A 19,019-nucleotide genomic window follows, 5' to 3' on the forward strand; every position below is an offset into this window, starting at 1 on the left:
ATATAAAGGCAGAACTATCAGAATTCCACCAGATGTCTCACCAGAGACTATGAAAGCCAAAAGAGCCTGGGCAGATGTCATACAGACCCTAAGAGAACATAAATGTCAGCCCAGACTACTACACCCAGCAAAACTTTCAATTACCATAGACGGAGAAAACAAGACATTCCATGACAAAAGCAAATTTACCCAATACCTTTCCACAAATCCAGCTCTGCAAAGGATAATGGGTGGAAAAATACCAACACAAAACAGCAAACCACACTGTAGAAAAATCAACAAGGTAATCTTTCAACAAACCCAATAGAAGATAGATACACAACCAGAAATTTACCTTTAACTAAGAAGATAACAGTAAGCAACAATCACTTTTCCTTAATATCTCTTAATATCAATGGTCTCAATTCCCCCATAAAAAGACATAGACTAACAGACTGGATACGTAAACAGGACCCAACGTTTTTCTGCATACAAGAAACCCACCTCAGTAACAATCACTATTTAAGAGTCAAAGGTTGGAAAACAATTTTCCAAGCAAATGATCCCAAGAAACAAGCTGGAGTGGCCATTCTTATATCAGATAAAATTGACTTTCACCCAAAAGTTGTCAAAAAAGATAAGGAGGGTCAAAGAAAAAGTCTACCAAGATGAACTCTCAACTCTGAACATCTATGCTCCGAACACAAGGGCACCCACATTAATTAAAGAAACTTTAATAAAGCTCAAAGCACACATTGCACCCCACATAATAATAGTGGGAGACTTCAACACCCCACTCTCAAAAATGGATAAATCATGGAATCAGAAGCTAAACAGAGATACAGTGAAACTAACTGAGGTTATGTGTCAAATGGGTCTAACAGACATTTGTAGAACATTGCACCTTAAAGCAAAGGAATATACCTTCTTCTCAGCACCTCATGGAACCTTCTCAAAAGTTAACCATATAGTAGAGAAATATTGAAATTATTCCATGTAGTTTATCAGATCACCATGGCCTAAGGCTGGTCTTAAGCTCAAATAAAAGCAATGGAAAACACACATACACATGGACCTTGAACAATGCTCTCCTCAATGATAGCTTGGTCAAGGAAGCAATAAAGAAAGAAATTAAAGACTTTTTAGAATTTAATGAAAATGAAGACACATCATACCATAATTTATGGTGCACAATTGACAGTGCACCTGAAAGCTCTAGAACAAAACGAAGCAAATACCCCCAAGAGGAGTAGACGGCAGGAAATAATCAAACTTAGGGCTGAAATCAACCATACAGAAACAAAAAGAACTATACAAAGAATCAACAAAACAAGGAGCTGGTTCTTTGAAAAAAATCAACAAGACAGATAAATCCTTAGCCAGACTAACCAGAGGGCACAGAGACAGTACCCAAATTAATAAAATCAGAAATGAAAAGGGAGACATAACAACAGAAACTGGAAATTCAAAAAATCATCAGATTCTACTACAAGAGCTTTTACTCAACAAGTTTTGAACACCTGGATGAAATGGACAACTTTCTAGATACATATCAGGAGCCAACGTTAAAACAGGATCAGATAAATCATCTAAATAGTCCCATAAGTCCTGAGGAAATAGAAGCAGTCATTAATAGTCTCCCATCAAAAAAAGCCCAGGAAAAAGTCTCCCTTTTCATTTCTGATTTTATTAATTTGGGTACTGTCTCTGTGCCCTCTGGTTAGTCTGGCTAAGGATTTATCTGTCTTGTTGATTTTTTTCAAAGAACCAGCTCCTTGTTTTGTTGATTCTTTGTATAGTTCTTTTTGTTTCTGTATGGTTGTTTCATGTCTGGGTTTAGTGGGGAATTCTATCAGATCTTCAAAGAAGAGTTAATACCGATACTCTTCAAACTTTTCCACGAAATAGAAACTTAAGGAACACTACATAACTCATTCTATGAAGCCACAATAACACTTATACCTAAGGCAAAAAAAGACCAAACCAGGAAGGAGAACTTCAGACCAATCTCCCTCATGAACATTGATGCAAAAATATTGAACAAAATCCTGGCCACCCGAATCCAAGAATGCATCAAAACTATAATTCACCACGATTAGGTAGGCTTCATCTCAGGGATGCAGGGATGGTTCAATATATGGAAATCTGTCAATGTAATCCACTGCACAAACAAACTAAAGGGAAAAAAAAACACATGGTCATTTCATTAGATGCTGAAAAGGCTTGTGACAAAATCCAGCATCCCTTCATGATAAAAGTCTTGGAGAGATTGGGAATCCAAGGCCCATACCTAAACATAGTGAAAGCAATATACTGCAAACTGGTAGCCAACATCAAGTTAAATGGAGAGAAACTTGAAGCAATCCCACTAAAATCGGGGACCAGACAAGGCTGCCCAATCTCTCCCTATTTATTCGATATAGTACTTGAAATCCTAGCCAGAGAAATCAGGCAGCAAAAGGAGGTCAAAGGTATAAAAATTGGAAAAGAAGTCAAAATATCACTATTTGCAGATGATATGATAGTATACTTAAGCAGCCCCAAGACTTCCACCAGAGAACTCCTAAAGCTGATAAACAACTTCAGCCAAGTGGCTGGATATAAAATTCACTCAAGCAAATCAGTAGCCTTCCTCTACTCAAAAGGATAAACAAAATGAGAAAGAAATTATGGAAATGACACCCTTCACAATAATCCCAAATAATATGTTATATCTAGGTGTGACCCTAACGAAGCAAGTGAAAGATCTATATGACAAGAACTTTAAGTCTCTGAAAAAAGAAATCGAAGGAAGTCTCAGAAGGTGGAAAGATCTCCCATGTTCATGGATTTGTAGAATCAATATAGTAAAAATGGCCAATCTACAGATTCAATGCAATCCCTATCAAAATTCCAAATCAATTCTTCATAGATATAGAAAGAACATTCTCAAATTCATCTGGAATAACAAAAAACCCAGGATAGCAAAAACTATTCTCCACAACAAAAGGTCTTCTGGAGGAATCACTCTCCCTGACCTCAAGCTCTACTACAGAGCAATAGTGATAAAAACTGGTATTGGTATGCAGACAGGCAGGAAGATCAATGGAATAGAATTGAAGACCCAGAAATGAACTTACACACGTACGGTTACTTGATATTTGACAAAGGAGCTAAAAACATTCAGTGGAAAAAAGATAGCATTTTTAACAAATGGTGCTGTATCAACTGGAGATTTGAATACAGAAAAATGCAAATCGACCCATTCTTATCTCCTGTACAAAGCTCAAGTCCAAGTGGATCAAGGATCTACACATAAAACCAGACACACTGAAGCTTAGAGAGGAGAAAGTGGGGACGAATCTTGAACATGTGGGCACAGGGGGAAAGTTTTTGAACAGAACACCAATGGCTTATGCTCTAAGAACAAGAATTGACAAATGGGACCCAAAAAACTCCACTGGAGAGCTCCTACAGCTGATAAACAACTTCAGCAAAGTGGCAGGTTATAAAATCAACTCAAGAAGATCAGTGGCCTTCCTATACTCAAAGGATAAGCAGGCTGAGAAAGAAATTAGGGAAATGACCCCCTTCACAATAGCCACAAACAGTATAAAGTACCTTGGGGTGACTCTTACCAAACATGTGAAAGATCTGTATGACAAGAACTTCAAGACTCTGAAGAAGGAAATGGAAGAAGACCTCAAAAAATGGGAAAACCTCCCATGCTCATGGATCAGCAGGATCAATATAGTTAAAATGGCCATTTTGCCAAAAGCAATATACAGATTCAATGCAATACCCATCAAAATCCCAACTCAATTCTTCACAGATTTAGAAAGAGCAATTATCAAATTCATCTGGAATAACAAAAAACCCAGGATAGCTAAAACTATTCTCAGCAACAAAAGAAAATCTGGGGGAATCAGTATCCCTGACCTCAAGCAATACTACAGAGCAATAGTGTTAAAAAACTGCATGGTATTGGTACAGTGACAGGCAGGCAGATCAATGGAACAGGATTGAAGATCCAGAAATGAGCCCACACACCTATGGCCACTTGATCCTTGACAAAGGGGCTGAAAACATCCAATGGAAAAAAGATAGCCTTTTCAACAAATGGTGCTGGTTCAACTGGTAGTCAGCATGCAGAAGAATGCGAATTGATCCATTCTTGTCTCCTTGTACTAAGTTCAAATCCAAATGGATCAAGGACCTCCACATAAAGCCAGACACTCTGAAGCTAATAGAAAAGAAACTGGGGAAGACCCTTGAGGACATCGGTATAGGGAGAAAGTTTCTGAACAGAACACCAATAGCGTATGCTCTAAGATCAAGAATTGACAAATGGGACCTCATAAAATTACAAAGTTTCTGTACGGCAAAGGACACCATCAAAAGGACAAATCGGCAACCAACAAATTGGGAAAAGATCTTCACCAATCCTACATCAGATAGAGGGCTAATATCCAATATATATAAAGAACTCAAGAAGTTAGACTCCAGAAAACCAAACAACCCTATTAAAAAATGGGGTACAGAGTTAAACAAAGAATTCTCACCTGAAGAACTTCGGATGGCAGAGAAACACCTTAAAAAATGCTCAACTTCATTAGTCATTAGGGAAATGCAAATCAAAACAACCCTGAGATTTCACCTTACACCAGTCAGAATGGCTAAGATTAAAAATTCAGGAGACAGCAGGTGTTGGCGAGGATGTGGAAAAAGAGGAACATTCCTCCACTGCTGGTGGGTTTGCAAATTGGTACAACCACTCTGGAAATCAGTCTGGCGGTTCCTCCGAAAACTGGGCACCTCACTTCCAGAAGACCTGCTATACCACTCCTGGGCATATACCCAAAAGATTCCTCAGCATGTAATAAGGATACATGTTCCACTGTGTTCATAGCAGCCCTATTTATAATTGCCAGATGCTGGAAAGAACCCAGGTATCCCTCAACAGAAGAGTGGATGCAAAAAATGTGGTATATCTACACAATGGAGTACTATTCAGCCATTAGAAACAATGAATTCATGAAATTCTTAGGCAAATGGATGGAGCTGGAGAATATCATACTAAGTGAGGTAACCCAGACTCAAAAGATGAATCATGGTATGCACTCACTAATAAGTGGATATTAACCTAGAAAACTGGAATACCCAAAACATAATCCACACATCAAATGAGGTACAAGAAAAACGGAGGAGTGGCCCCTTGTTCTGAAAAGACTCAGTGAAGCAGTATAGAGCAAAATCAGAACAGGGAAGTGGAAAGGGTTGGGTGGGAAAACAGGGGGAGGGAAGGGGACTGATGGGACTTTCGGGGAGAGGGGGTCCAGAAAAGGGAAAATCATTTGAAATGTAAATAAATATATAAAAAAAACTGCAAAGCTTCTGTAAAGGAAAGGACACAGTCAATAGGACAAAACAGCAACCAACAAATTGGGAAAAGATCTTTACCAAACCTACATCCAATAGAGGGCTAATATCCAATGTATACAAAGAACTCAAGAAGTTAGTCTCCAGAGAGTCAAACAACCCTATTAACAAATGGGGTACAGAGCTAAACAGGGAATTCTCAACTGAGGAAACTCAAATGGCTTTAAAGCACCTAAAGAAATGTTCAGCATCCTTAGTTATCAGGGAAATGCAAATCAAAACTACACTGAGATTCCACCTTACACCAGTCAGAATGGCTAAGATGAAAAAGTCAGGGGACAGCAGTTGCTGGAGAGGATGTGGGGGAAAAGGAACACTTCTCCATTGTTGGTGGGATTGCAAGCTGGTAAAACCACTCTGGAAATCAATTTGGTGATTCCTAAGAAAATTACACATAGTACTATAGTACTACCAGTGGGCCCAGCTATACCACTCCTGGGCATATACATGCTCCTACATGTAATAAGGACACATGCTCCACTATGTTCATAGCTGCCTTATTTATAATAGCCAGAAGATGCAAAAAACCCAGATGTCCCTCAACAGAGGAATGGATACAGAAACTATTGTATATATATATATATATATATATATATATATATATATATATATACACACAATGGAGTACTATTCAGCTATTAAAGCAATGAATTCATAAAATTCTTAGGCAAATGGATGCAACTAGAAAGTGTCATCCTGAGTGATTGACCCAATCACAAAAGAACACACATGGTATGCACTCACTAATAATCGGATATTAGCCCAAAAGCTCAAAATAAACAAATTACAATTCACCAAGCTCAAGAAGAAGGAGGACTTAAGTGAGGATGCTTTGGCTCCTTTGATAAAGGGAACAAAATAGTCACAGGAGCAATAAGGGAGACAATGTGTGGAGCAGACTGAAGTAAAGGCCACCCAGAGACTGCCCTACCTGGGGATTCATCCTATAAACACTCAACAAACCCTGACACTACTATGGATGACAAGAAGTGTATACCAAAAGGAGCATGCCATGGTTGCCTCTGGAGGAGCCCTGCCAGAGCCTTACAAATACAGAGGCAGATGCTAACATTCTACTATTGAACTGGGCATGAGGTCCCCAATGGAGGAGCTGGAGGATGGTCCAGAAGGGCTGAAGGGGTTTACAGCCCCATGGGAAGAACAATGATTTCGGCCACCCAGATGCCCCAAGACTTCCAGGAACTGAACCATCAACCAAGGGGCACACATGGTTCCAGTCAAAAATATGGCAGAGGAAGGCCTTGTTGGGCATCAGTGGAAGGATGGTCCTTGGTCAGGTAAAGGCTCAACAGAGGCCCGAACAAAGGGAAACCGAGGTGGGGGGAGGAGGGAGCGTGTTGGGTGGAGAGGCATATACATGGAGGCAGGGGGAGGGAGAAGGGGGAGGGGTTGGGAGTCTTAGAGGAGGGGGGATATCGGAAAGGTTTTACCATTGGCAATGTAAATGAAGACGATATTCAATAAAAAAATTAATTAAAAAAATAAAAAATAAAAACTTTAGACTGTAGTTGTGGTTTGCCTCTTTAATCCTAGCACTCCCGGAGATAGAGGCAGGCAGATCTCTAAGATTTCCAAGGTAGCATGTTCTACACGGACAGTCCCAGGCATCTAGGGATGTATACTGAGACTCTGTCTCTAAAAACAACAAACTAACAAACAAGCAGATAGAAACCTATTTTGGAGTGGCTGATGGAGGGATTTTTTTGTTTTGTTTTGTTTTGTTTTGTTTTTATCTTGTCTTCTTTTGTATTGTTTTCATTTCTTTAAAGAGACTCAAGATAGTGTGGCGGCACATAACTGTAGTCCCAGCACTCAAGAGACAGAGTTCAAGTGTCAAGTAGAATCCAGAGAAGATGATTCTAAAAACAAAAGAAGGAAAGAAAGAGAAATACACCTAAAATAAAAATAATGGGAGGGGAAAAGAAACAAAAATAATAAAAAATGGGAGAGACAGAATTAGAGATAGGCCACCAAAAGTCTCGTTGATAAGAACAGACGAAAAGTAAAGAAGAGGAAGAAGTATTCCACACAAACCCAAAACAAAGTGAGCAGAAATAGTTACACTTAGACAAAACAGATGTATCAAAAACTATAAATAGACAAAGGTCTCTATAAATGATAAGAGGGTCAACTTGAAAAGAGGAAATAACAGTTATAAATATATATGTACTTTATTCCAGATCACACAATTATATAGAGCAGGTTTTCTTACTAAATGGAGATTATAATTAATATAGTAATATTTAGAGACTTCAATATTCATTTTATCAACTGACAGATCATTCACACATTCCCAGACATATCACCAAGGTAACATTTAGCTTAAACTATATTACAGACCAAATGGACATAACAGATGTTTGCAATAGATTCCAGCTGTCAGCAACAGCATACAAACTTGTTTTATCAGCACATAGAACATTCTTTAAGATAAACTGTGATAGGCCACAAGAAAAGATCTCAAAGAATTTTTTAAATTGATCATATTATGTGTCTTCTCTGACCACGGCGAAATAAAACTAGAAATCAAGTAGAAGAACTTTAGAAATTGAGCAAATAATGTGCTCTGGAAGATCAATAAGTCATTGAAAAAATTCAAAGGGAAATTTAGAGTTTTCTTTAAACAAATAGAAATGTAAACACAATATACCAAAACTACTGCATACAAGGTAAGAACAAAAATCAATACTGTGAGAGAAATTTATCGGAATATGCACCTACATTAAAAAGGGTTTTACTTTAACAATCTACAGATGCAACTCAAGACACTATAAAGGTAGAGCAAGCCAAATCCAAAATTAGTCACAAGAAAAGCAAAAGCATATCTGAGAGAAGAAAGGTGGGCTAAAAATAAGCCAACAAACACTACAGATTAACAAAAGGAAGAACTGGGTTTTTGAAAGGATAAAGAAAATCAACAAAGCGAATGAAACCAGGCCATTGTATAACCAATGTGAGAGATATTGTAGCACATAACCCAGAAACTTAATGGATTGGGGGGGATTGTTTTGAAAATCTGTGAAACAGCAAACTGGAAACCTAGGAGAAATGGGTAGACCTAGGCACGTATAACCCATGGAAACTGAGTTACAAAGTCACACAGAGGAGTCTCAGAAAGAAAAGGCAATTAAATAGCTTCCCTGCTGAATTCTGTCAAAAATTAAAGATGAGCTAAGACTGGATTCTCAAATAAGTCTAAAAATATAAAATGAATAGAAAAGTCTTCATACACTCAATCTATATGGCAAACTTCATCCTATTCCTTAAAAAAAAAGAGAAATGTATTTATCCTTATTTATGTGTATGTATTGCTTGCATAAGTTTATTAGGGTCCCTGGAACTGGCATTACTGGTGCCTGATATGGGTACTGGGAACTGGGTCCTTTGGAAGAGCAGCAAGTACTCTTAACCACTAGACTATCTCTCTATCCCTGAAACCAATTCCTAATGTTAAAACCAGACAAGGAGACAAGAGAGAAACTCTAAATCAATACCACTCATGAATAAAGATGCGAAAATTCTCAAGAATTCAAAGCAAATCCAGTACTGCATAAAAAAGATCATATAATATGATCCAGTGAGATTTGTCCCAGGGATGCCAGCCTGTGTTTCAGCATACACTATACAGTAAGTGTAACACATTGCACATCGGTAGAATAAAAGAGAAAACTGCTATTATCATCTCAATAGATGCCAGAAAGCATTTGATTAAATTCATTATAGTTCATGATGAGCAGAAAAATCTTCAACCAGTTAGGTACATCAGGATTAGACCTTCACACAATAAAGGTAGGAAAGTTCCCAGGCAACATGATACTGAATATGAAAAGCCATAGCGGTTCCCTTGAATATCTAGAAAGAGACCAAGGTGTCCATTTTCATTACCTTTATAAAAAAGACTGGACTGTAACAGTATGCGTTCTACAAAGGGGGGGATATCCCCAGTGCTTCTGAGGGAAGTGTTGTGGTCAGCCAGGCACTGACTCATCCCAGAAGATGGCACATTGGTACAGGACTAAAGGAGTCCAGGGATTTCTAGGTCCACAAGAAAAACCCCTAGAAGCTTCAAATGACTTTAATGGTTAGTTTGGGATATTGTTGTTGTTTTTGTTGTTGTTGTTGTTTGTTGCTAGCTATGGGGTCTTTAACTTCCAGCATGAGTTATAGCCTGATAATAAAATGATTAGTAATAATACAAAACCATAAAAAAGTAGGCTAGATTTTAAAAAGAAAAGGGCAGACAGTGCTTCCAGCCTTATAGGACTTCTTGTTGAAACCCCGAGCACCGGCTACTATGTGCCAGTTAGGACGATCACAGACACCTGAAGTGTAATGAAAGGTAAATTCCACTTGTAAACACACTACCCTTGTGGAGTTGTACGTACCGGACCTTATGATTCAGTTTGCATTCTGTTCCTTGTGACGTTGTAGTTCGACAGGTGCGACCTTGCACTGTCTTCTTTTTCATGTGTTCCGCTGGATTCCTCCTTAAACGCTTTTGTTTGTTTGAATAGTTGGTGTTTTGCTTTGTTTGTTGCGCACACACTCTGAGTTAGGATTTTGCCAACAGCACAAGTGATCACACCCGGGAGGATAAGCTGCGAAGAATGACTCCCTTGGGACAGGCACCGCCAGGGACTTCCTTGTTCCTTCCTCCCCGGCTCATCAGCTGGCATTATCGTGATTTCTTAAAATTTGTGTAAAATGTGTGTGTTCTAGAATACGCCACAATGTCAAACTAAACTCATTATGATAAAACAGAGATGTTGCAATCCCTAACACAAAGAGTCCCAAGCCCCTGTTTGACCAATAGAGAAAGAGAGTCTTGTGGTCACTGGAATGGTGACTATGGCCCTCAACTCCACAATAGAAGGTCTTTATCCTGGAGTCGGAGTCCAGGACCATAGCACTGGCAAGAGAGATCAGAGAATGGTGCTAGAATCTGGTGAGAAAAACGTGGGCCTGGGGTTCCAGATACTGTTGTAAGAAGACCATTAGGGAGTGTGAGTTTAAGTTGTCATCTTAACTGCTTAGTTTCAGACAATCTCCTAAGCCTATACTACTTCTCTTACGTGCGCTCACTTGTATCGAATGTCCACCCTTCCCAGTCAGTAATGTTTAATACATAGAAGACCCGTTTATTTCACAACATAACTGGGATGTCTGGCAAGGTGGACTTAGAAGCTAGGCTAAGGTTGGAGGGTCATGAAAGCAGTCCATCTTGTACCACAGAGTGAGACCACAGTTTAGAACACTGAAACAGGCACATAATTTTGGTTAAGAAGCACATTAGGTGAAATTGTTTGGACTCAAGAACAAAGCACAAGCAGCCAAGTGGATTCCTTCATTTCTCTGGAAACAAATAAGAAAAGTAAGAAAGCCAGGGATGTGACTTCTCCCCACCACTGGGGAGCCACGGATAGGTAAGGGAGTTGGCTTTTAATCCATAAAGGAATATTGGTTTATTTTCTTGTTCTTTTGAAAAGACCTCCTATCTTTAGGAGGCTAGGACATAGGCACACTGAATGCTAATCAGCCACACTGTAATCAAAGGAACAGAGAACCAATAACATGCTGACGCTGACATCAGCTAGAGCCCTAGGTGCTTCAGCCACGAACCAGGACTGATGATGACGCCTTCCCTGGCCGCTCAGAAGGGAACGCTTCAGAACTAGCTCTGGGCAAGGCAGAAGGATCAGTGAGCACCCTTGAGGGGTGCTGACCCCCCCCCCAACACACACTCCCCAAAATTGTCTTCAAAGGAACTGAATTGGTAAGTATTACATTTGCTTGGGACAAGTATTTCAGAGCAGAAGTCGTGAAGTCAAAACAGGAAGCATGTGGATCGAGCATCCTTTGTTCAAATTAGTTATTTTGGATACATTTGTTTTCATCAGCAGTGCTTTATTTTCGGCATTCCAGATTGTCTTACGGAGATGTTATGCTACATTTCGTGCCCCTTGTTATCAATTTTGAAAAAGGATTTAATTTCATGATTTTCTTCTTTGTTAACCTACTTAAATCAGTAAGTTGGCAAAACCTATGAAAGAATAATGGGAGGAACTGAAGTTTCCTCTTCTGTTCGGCACACACAGCAAGTGGAAGGAATGTTTGGGAATGTGTTTTTATCTGGGTCTACTAAAGGTAGCTGTCAGCACCAGTGGGGCTGGCCTCCGGATAATTATGGGGCAGAGCTGTGTCCCCTTTTCCATAGCACAGACAGACAGGCGGCAATCAGCAATTTTTCCCTCCTGGTGCCTGCAGTGGGCTCAGAAGCCGGCCTCTCCCAGAACTTTGCTTAATGGATCAGATCTGGATGAAACCTGTTGGTTGTGCTTTGTCTAAAGTCTGGACCTTTATTAGAAGCCTTAACTCCTAACCACACTGTTGGTAGATATCAAGTAGCTACCTAACATCCACTCAGAATGTTAAACTAGCTGTTTAGAGGGCTCAACTTTATTCTTTCATTTTTCATAACGTTTGCTGAATGCACTTAGCTGAAATAAAGAAAACTCGATAGTGAAGTCAAACTAAAGTGCCTGATTGTAATTGCAAAGACACCTACTTCTTTAGCTTTGGCTACATAGGGCATTTGGCTTTTCTGATGCTATTAAGTTTAAGCAACTGTACAGACCAGAGGCAACCTAAGACTGTGGCGGGACAGTGTTTACACAGACACAGTGTCTTCCTTAGCCCATTTGGTGTTCAGTGAACTGGGGGCCGAGCCTCAGGAACATGTAGGAGACAGTGACACATAGGTAAATCCCACTTTACCCCCTTTACACTTTTGTTTTTTATCAAACAGACTATCAGTCAATAGTGTTCACTGGCTTCAAATTTGGAATTGTACTGTCTCAGCTTTCCGAAACTGGGATTACACACAGCCTCTAAACCCATATAGAGGTTTTTCCTTCCTTCCTTCCCTCCCTCCTTCCTTCCTTCCTTCCTTCCTTCCTTCCTTCCTTCCTTCCTTCCTTCCTTCCTTCCTTCCTTCCTTCCTCCCTCCCTCCCTCCCTCCCTCCCTCCCTCCCTCCCTCCTTCCTTCCTTCCTTCCTTCCTTCCTTCCTTCCTTCCTTCCTTCCTTCCTTCCTTCCTTCCTCCCTCCCTCCCTCCCTTTTTCCTTTCTTCCTCCTTCTCTTATTCTTTTGTCTTACTGTGTTACAGCTCAGTAAGCTCAACTGGCCTAGAGCTCACTACTGTAGACCAGGGTGGCCTCAGGCTCACTGGGATCTCTCTGCTTCTGCTCCCTGAGCGCTAAGATTAAAGTCATGCACCACCAGCCCCAGTTTAGAACCTAGGCTTCTAACTGTAGTTAGAGTTAGTTGTCATTGGAGAGCTCAGGGTAGGGTAGATATACCAGGCATGAGGACCCTGTAACAGGACTGAAGGATGCTGGGAGAACATGGAGGCCAATATCAGCACTGATAAGTTAATAGGCACCTCAGTTGGTCTGTCGCAGGTTTGAAACCTAACAACCCTATTCCCCCTCCCATCCTGATCCATTTCCTTTCTGTTTCTCATTAGAAAACAAACTGGCTTCTTTGAAATAATAATAATAATAATATAATATAATATAATATAATATAATATAATATAATATAATATAATATAATATAATATAATATGACAAAACAAAAACTAGTACAGCAAAATTGGACAAACAGAATAATACAAAGAGCCCAAGAGAAAGCACAAGAAACAGAGACCCGCTTATTTGTACACTCAACTAAAACACTGAACTGGAAGCCATAATATACACATCGTCTTAATTAAGGTTTTCATTGCTCTGAAGAGACACCATGACCAAGGCAACTCTAATAAAGGCAAACATTTAATTACTGCTGGCTTACAGTTTCAGAAGTTCAGTCCATTATCATCATGTCAGGAAGCATGGCAGCATGCAGGCAAACATGATGCTGGAGAAGAAGCTGAGAGTTCTACATCATGATCCAAAAGCAGCCAGGAGAGGACTATCTTCCAGGCAGCTGGGACGAGGGTCTCAAAGCCCACCCCCAAAATGACACACTTCCTCTAACAAGCCACACCCACTCTAACAAGGCCACACCCACTCTAACAAGACCCTACCCACTCTAACAAGGCCACACTTTCTAATAGTGTCACTCCCCGGGCCAAGCATATAAAGCCACCACATACACGAAAGACCTGTTGGATAAAAAGGGAGAAAAAATATAAATAAAATAGAATAAAAGTAGAAAATAATAAGGTAACATTTTAAAAAAGAAAAAGTCCTGATATGACATTATGAGACAAGTAGACAAGGAACTTCCAAAGATACTGTTGAGTTCATTTTCTGTTGACCATCCACTACTGAGCATGCAAACTAGCCTTAAAAATAGTTTCCCAGTGAGACTCCCTTGTAGGAAACTAAATTTCCATTTGCAAGTGGTTATCAATTGGAGATTGTTGGGTTAGGGATGGGGTCTGTGTCTACTTCTCCTTTCAGCTCTTGGATGCTATGTGCTACAGACCCAGGAAGGTCCCGCGCATGGTGCCTCAGTCTCGGTGAATTCATTTGTGTGTTTGTCCTGGTGATTTAAAAGGCCTTGCTTTCTTGGCGTTCTCCATCCCCTTTGGCTCTTACACTCCTCACACCTCTTCTTCTGTGGGAGTCCCTGAGTCCTGAGGGAGGGATTTCATGGAGACATTCCATTTAGGCTGAATGCTCCAAGACCTCTCACTCTGTGCATGATATCTGGCTGTAGGTCTCTGTGTTTGTTACCATTTGCTGCAGGAAGAAGCTTATCTAATGATGATTTGAGCAAGGTGGTGACCTATGAGTGAAGTAGAATGTCATTAGGAGCCATTTTATTGCTACCTTTTTTGTTTGTTTTTAGACCAGTATTTTTGTTTTGTTTTGTTTTAATTTTTGGTTTTACTCTAGGTCCTACCTAGTGTCAAGGACCTAGTGTCTAGGACTACCTAGTGTCAAGGACCTAGTGTCTAGGACTACCTAGTGTCAAGTTCTCGATCACCCAACCAGTGTCAGGTAGAGGCTTCATCTTGTGGAGTGGACCTTCAGTTGAATCAGATATTGGTTGATTATTCCTGCAAATTTTGTGCTACCATTGCTGTAGCATATCTTGCACACGGGTCGCTGTTGTAGATAGATCAAAGCATTTGTTCCTGGGCTGGTATTTATGTTTCTCCTCTGGTGGTATGCAGAGTACCTTCCTATACCAAAGATGCCAGGTCATAGAGGGGAAAGCTTTATATAGGCTCCGGCTTGACTTCTCCATGTTTAATGAGAAGTGTCGCTTCTTGACAACAGCGTGGGTTGTCTTGGGATTTCTCTGGCTCCCAGTTAGATGTAACCCAATCCCAGTAATGAAAGCTTCATTTGGTGACAAGAGATGTCCAGGTGGGGCTCTGTCTCTTTCATTACTTGGTAACTTCATTTAGATTGCCTTCATATTATTTTAGGAAGCTTCTACTGTATTTAGTTTCCATACTTCCCCTCTCCAATAGCCCTTAATTTTAGCCGTCTCTCCCCATAGTCCTTCCCTTGTCTCCTTTTTCTCTTCTCCTCCGCACTTGGTCCTCCCCTCCCAACTCCCTCTTCCATCCACATCTATCTACTTTATTTCCCTTATCTAAGGAGATCTTATCTGTACCCCCTAGTTCCTTACTCTCTATTTACCCTCTGTGGTTCTATGGATTGTAGCTTGGTTATCATTCACTTAATAGCTAATATTGTATGAATGAAGACATATCATACTTGTCTTTTGGGATTTGTATTACCTCACTCAGGATGATATTTTTTTTCTAGTTCTATCCATTTACCTATGAATTTAATGACTTCATTATTTTAGCAACAGAATGTAAATGTACCACATTTTTCTTTATCCATTCTTCTGTTGAGGGACATCTCCATTGTTTCCACTTTCTGGCTATTTGAATAAAGCAACAACTAACATAGGTGAGCAAGTATCTCTGTGGTAGGATGAGGGGACCTTCGGGTATATGCACAAGAGCGGTATAGCTAGATTTTGAGGTAGGTTGATTCCCATCTTCCTGAGGAGTTGCCACACTGATCTCCATAGTGGCTGTATGAGTTTGCACTCCCACCAGCAGTGGAGGAGTGTTCTGCTTACTCCACATCCTCACCAACATGAGCCGTCACTTGTTTTGTTAATCTTAATCTCAATCTTTGTTACCCCATTCTGACCAGTGTAAGATGAAATCTAAAAGTAGTTTTGAATTGCACTTTCCTGAATGCTAAGGATATTAAACATTTTATTAAGCGTTTCTCAGAAATTTAAGTTTCCTCTTTTGTTAATTCTCTATTTGGATCTTGTCTTAGTTTAGGGGTTCTATTGTTGTGAAGAGACACCATAATCACAGAAACTTTTCAAAAGGAAAACATTTAATTGGGCCTGGGCTGGGCTGGAGAGATGGCTCAGTGGTTAGGAGCATTGACTGCTCTTCCAGAGGTCCTGAGTTCAATTCCCAGCAACCACATGGTGGCTCACAACCATCTGATACCCTCTTCTGGTGTTTCTGAACAGAGCACCGTGTACTCATGTACACAGTTGGGGCTGGCTTACAGGTTCAGAGGCTTAGTGCATTATCATCATGGAAGGGTGTTGGCATGCAGGCAGACATGCTTGAGAAGCAGCTGAGAGCTCTACATCTTGATCAGCAGGAAGCAGGTCTTCCTAGACTATGAGTCACTGAGTCCTGGCTTGAGCCCACCCTTTAGTGACATACTTCCTCCAACAAAGCCACACCTATTCCAGCATGGGCACACCTCTTATTTGTTTGTTTGTTTGTTTATATCCCCAAAGCTACGGCCCCTCCTGGTCCCCCTCTCACAGAGTCCTTCCCCCGATTCCCCTTCCTCTTGTCCTCTGAGAGGGTAGGACCCCCTTGGTATCCCCTGAGCCTGGAACATCAAGTCTCTGCAGGATTAGATGCATCCTCTCACACTGAGGCCAGACAAAGCAGCCCTGTTGGGGAATGGATTACACAGTCAGACTACAGCCTTAGGGAGAGCTCCTGCTCCAGTTTTGGGGGACCCACGGGAACACTGAGATGCAGTATCTCTGGTTCATATGTGCCTGAGCCTCAGTCTAGCCCATGCATGTTCTTTAGTTGGTGGCTAAAGACTCTGAGAATCCCCAGGGGTCCAGGTTAGTTGACTGTGCTGGTCTTCTTGTGAATTTCCTATTCCCTTCAGGGACTTCAATCTTTCCCCAAGTCTTCCAAAAGAGACCTCCTTTCAATGTTTGGCTGTGGGTATCTTCATCAGTTTCAGTCAGCTACTGGGTAGAGCCAAAGGACAGCTATACTAGGCTCCTACTTTCAAGCATAACAGATTATCATTAATAGTGTCAGAGACTGGTACTGGCCCACGGAATGGCTCTCAAGTTGGGCTGGTTATTAGTTACAGCCACATCTCTTAAGAGTGCCATTATCTGTGAGCCTACAGGGGACATTTTTTATTCAACCCACCACAAATTTGCAACGTATTTTAAAATTGGATTATGTGTTTTCTTGATATCCAGTTTTTTAGTTATTTATATATTTTAGATGTTAGTCTTCTATTTTGGATCCATAGTTGGTAAATTTTTTTCCCCATTCTATAGGCTGCTGCTTTGTCCAAATGACAGTGTCTTTTGCCATATAGAATCTTCTCAGTTTCATGAGGTCCCTTTGTTAGTTAAGGTGCAAAATTCTGCAGTAGGGATGAAGAAGGATATTTTGAGATCTCCAAGAGAACTGTAATATGCTAACTTTCTGTGATCTGTTGGTGACTAAGTCATAGACACTGACAATACCCTGTGCTTTATGCTACATCCAAAATAGGAATTAGCTAAGCCAGGCTTGATTGTGTTGGCTTTTAAGCCTAGGCAGGAGGCTCAGACTCCTGGAACAAATTAGCAAGACCTTGTCTCAAAATAAAGTAAAAGAGGCTGAGGGCCAATCTCAACAATGGCAAACTTACTTTCCATTCATGGGGCTTTAGGTACAAATCCAGTACTGAAAAAAGAAGAACTGATAAACGTCACACAGTAGTTAGTGAAAATGATGACGGACCCTTTTGCTCCATGCATCCAGGTGTGGGACCTCTACATTACATCCAATGGCAAAGCTCGAACTTAGGCAAATTAGGACGTGAGGACGTCTTAGTTTATGAATGCTCCGACAGAAACAGACCGGCACGTTTGTCTCTTTCCAAAATGTCAGAACTTATCGAATAACCACAAGCTACTTTATTGGCTATAATTTAGCAAGAACTCCTGCTTTTCTTCAATAACTGAGTAATGGCAGTCACAGGTTTGTTTTTTATCCTGAGCTTAATACCTAATATCATCTCATAGGACACTATATTCATAACACTTGAACATTGCACTTCATATAGTTTGTGTGTGTGTGTGTATGTGTGTGTGTGTGTGTGTGTGTGTGTGTGTGTGTGAGAGAGAGAGAGAGAGAGAGAGAGAGAGAGAATATAGGCCACAGAATAGCAACAAAAAGATTGAATAGGAAGCTGGAGAGATGTTTAAATGGTTACAAGTATTTGCTGTTCTTGCAGGGGACCTGAGTGCAGTTCCCAGCACCCATGTCAAACAGCTCACACCAACCTACAACTCCAGTTCCAGGGAATCTGACACCCTCTTCTAGTCTCCATTGGCACCCACACATACAGGTAGCATATACCCACACAGACACGCACAAACATACTTAAATGAAAAGAAAATTAAAAAGAGGGCTGAGGAAGCATTAAAATTCAAAAAGGTCTCCTGAAAGCAGAGGTATAGAGCTGATGCAGAGAGAGTCACTACAAGTGGTTAGATAACATATTAGTAAGCTCAGATAGAGAGCTGCCAGAGGCACACAGGGCTGAGTTGTGGGTAGAGAAGGCCCTTAAAGCAGAAGGGCAATGTGGCTGAATTCATGGGTAGGTGCATTGATTAATAGATAGTAATTCAAGTAGTATGTGCCTAGCAGTAGGGACCAGGCTACTCTGAAGTCCTCAGAACAGTCAGACATTCTCTGGGATGGTCAGACAAACAGTGAATGGAGCCTTCACCATCTCAGGATTAGCTGCCCTTCGAAGGAATCTGGAAGAGGGTGCATTATTACACCCTTTGCTAGTCTAGTGTGTTTGATAAGGTTTTTTTTTTCTTTTAAAGATTTATTTATTTATTTATTTATTTATTTATTTATTTATTTATTTATTTATTTATGTACACGGTTGCTGTCTTCAGACACACCAGAAGAAGGCATCAGATTTCATCACAGATGGTTGTGAGCTACCTTGTGGTTGCTGGGAATTGAACTCAGGACCTCTAGAAGAGCAGCCAGTGGTTTTAACTGCCGAGCCATCTCCCCAGCTCCAGTTTGACAGGTTTTTGAATCTGTTTTTTTAAAATATGGTTTTGATACACAAATGGCCACGTTTTCAATATACTTTGCTAAGATTTCAGGTGGTTGGTATGTTTTTACATGAGGAGTAAATTATTGTCAGTCTGGGCCTCCCAGTTGGTGCTGGACACATGGTGGGGCCGCTCCAGCTCTTAGGTCGAATCCTGGGCTCTGGCAGACCCAACAAGCTAGGCTCAGTAACATGTCCCCAAACA

This window comes from Apodemus sylvaticus, chromosome 4 (assembly GCF_947179515.1).
Source record: "Apodemus sylvaticus chromosome 4, mApoSyl1.1, whole genome shotgun sequence".
Lineage (NCBI taxonomy): Eukaryota > Metazoa > Chordata > Mammalia > Rodentia > Muridae > Apodemus > Apodemus sylvaticus.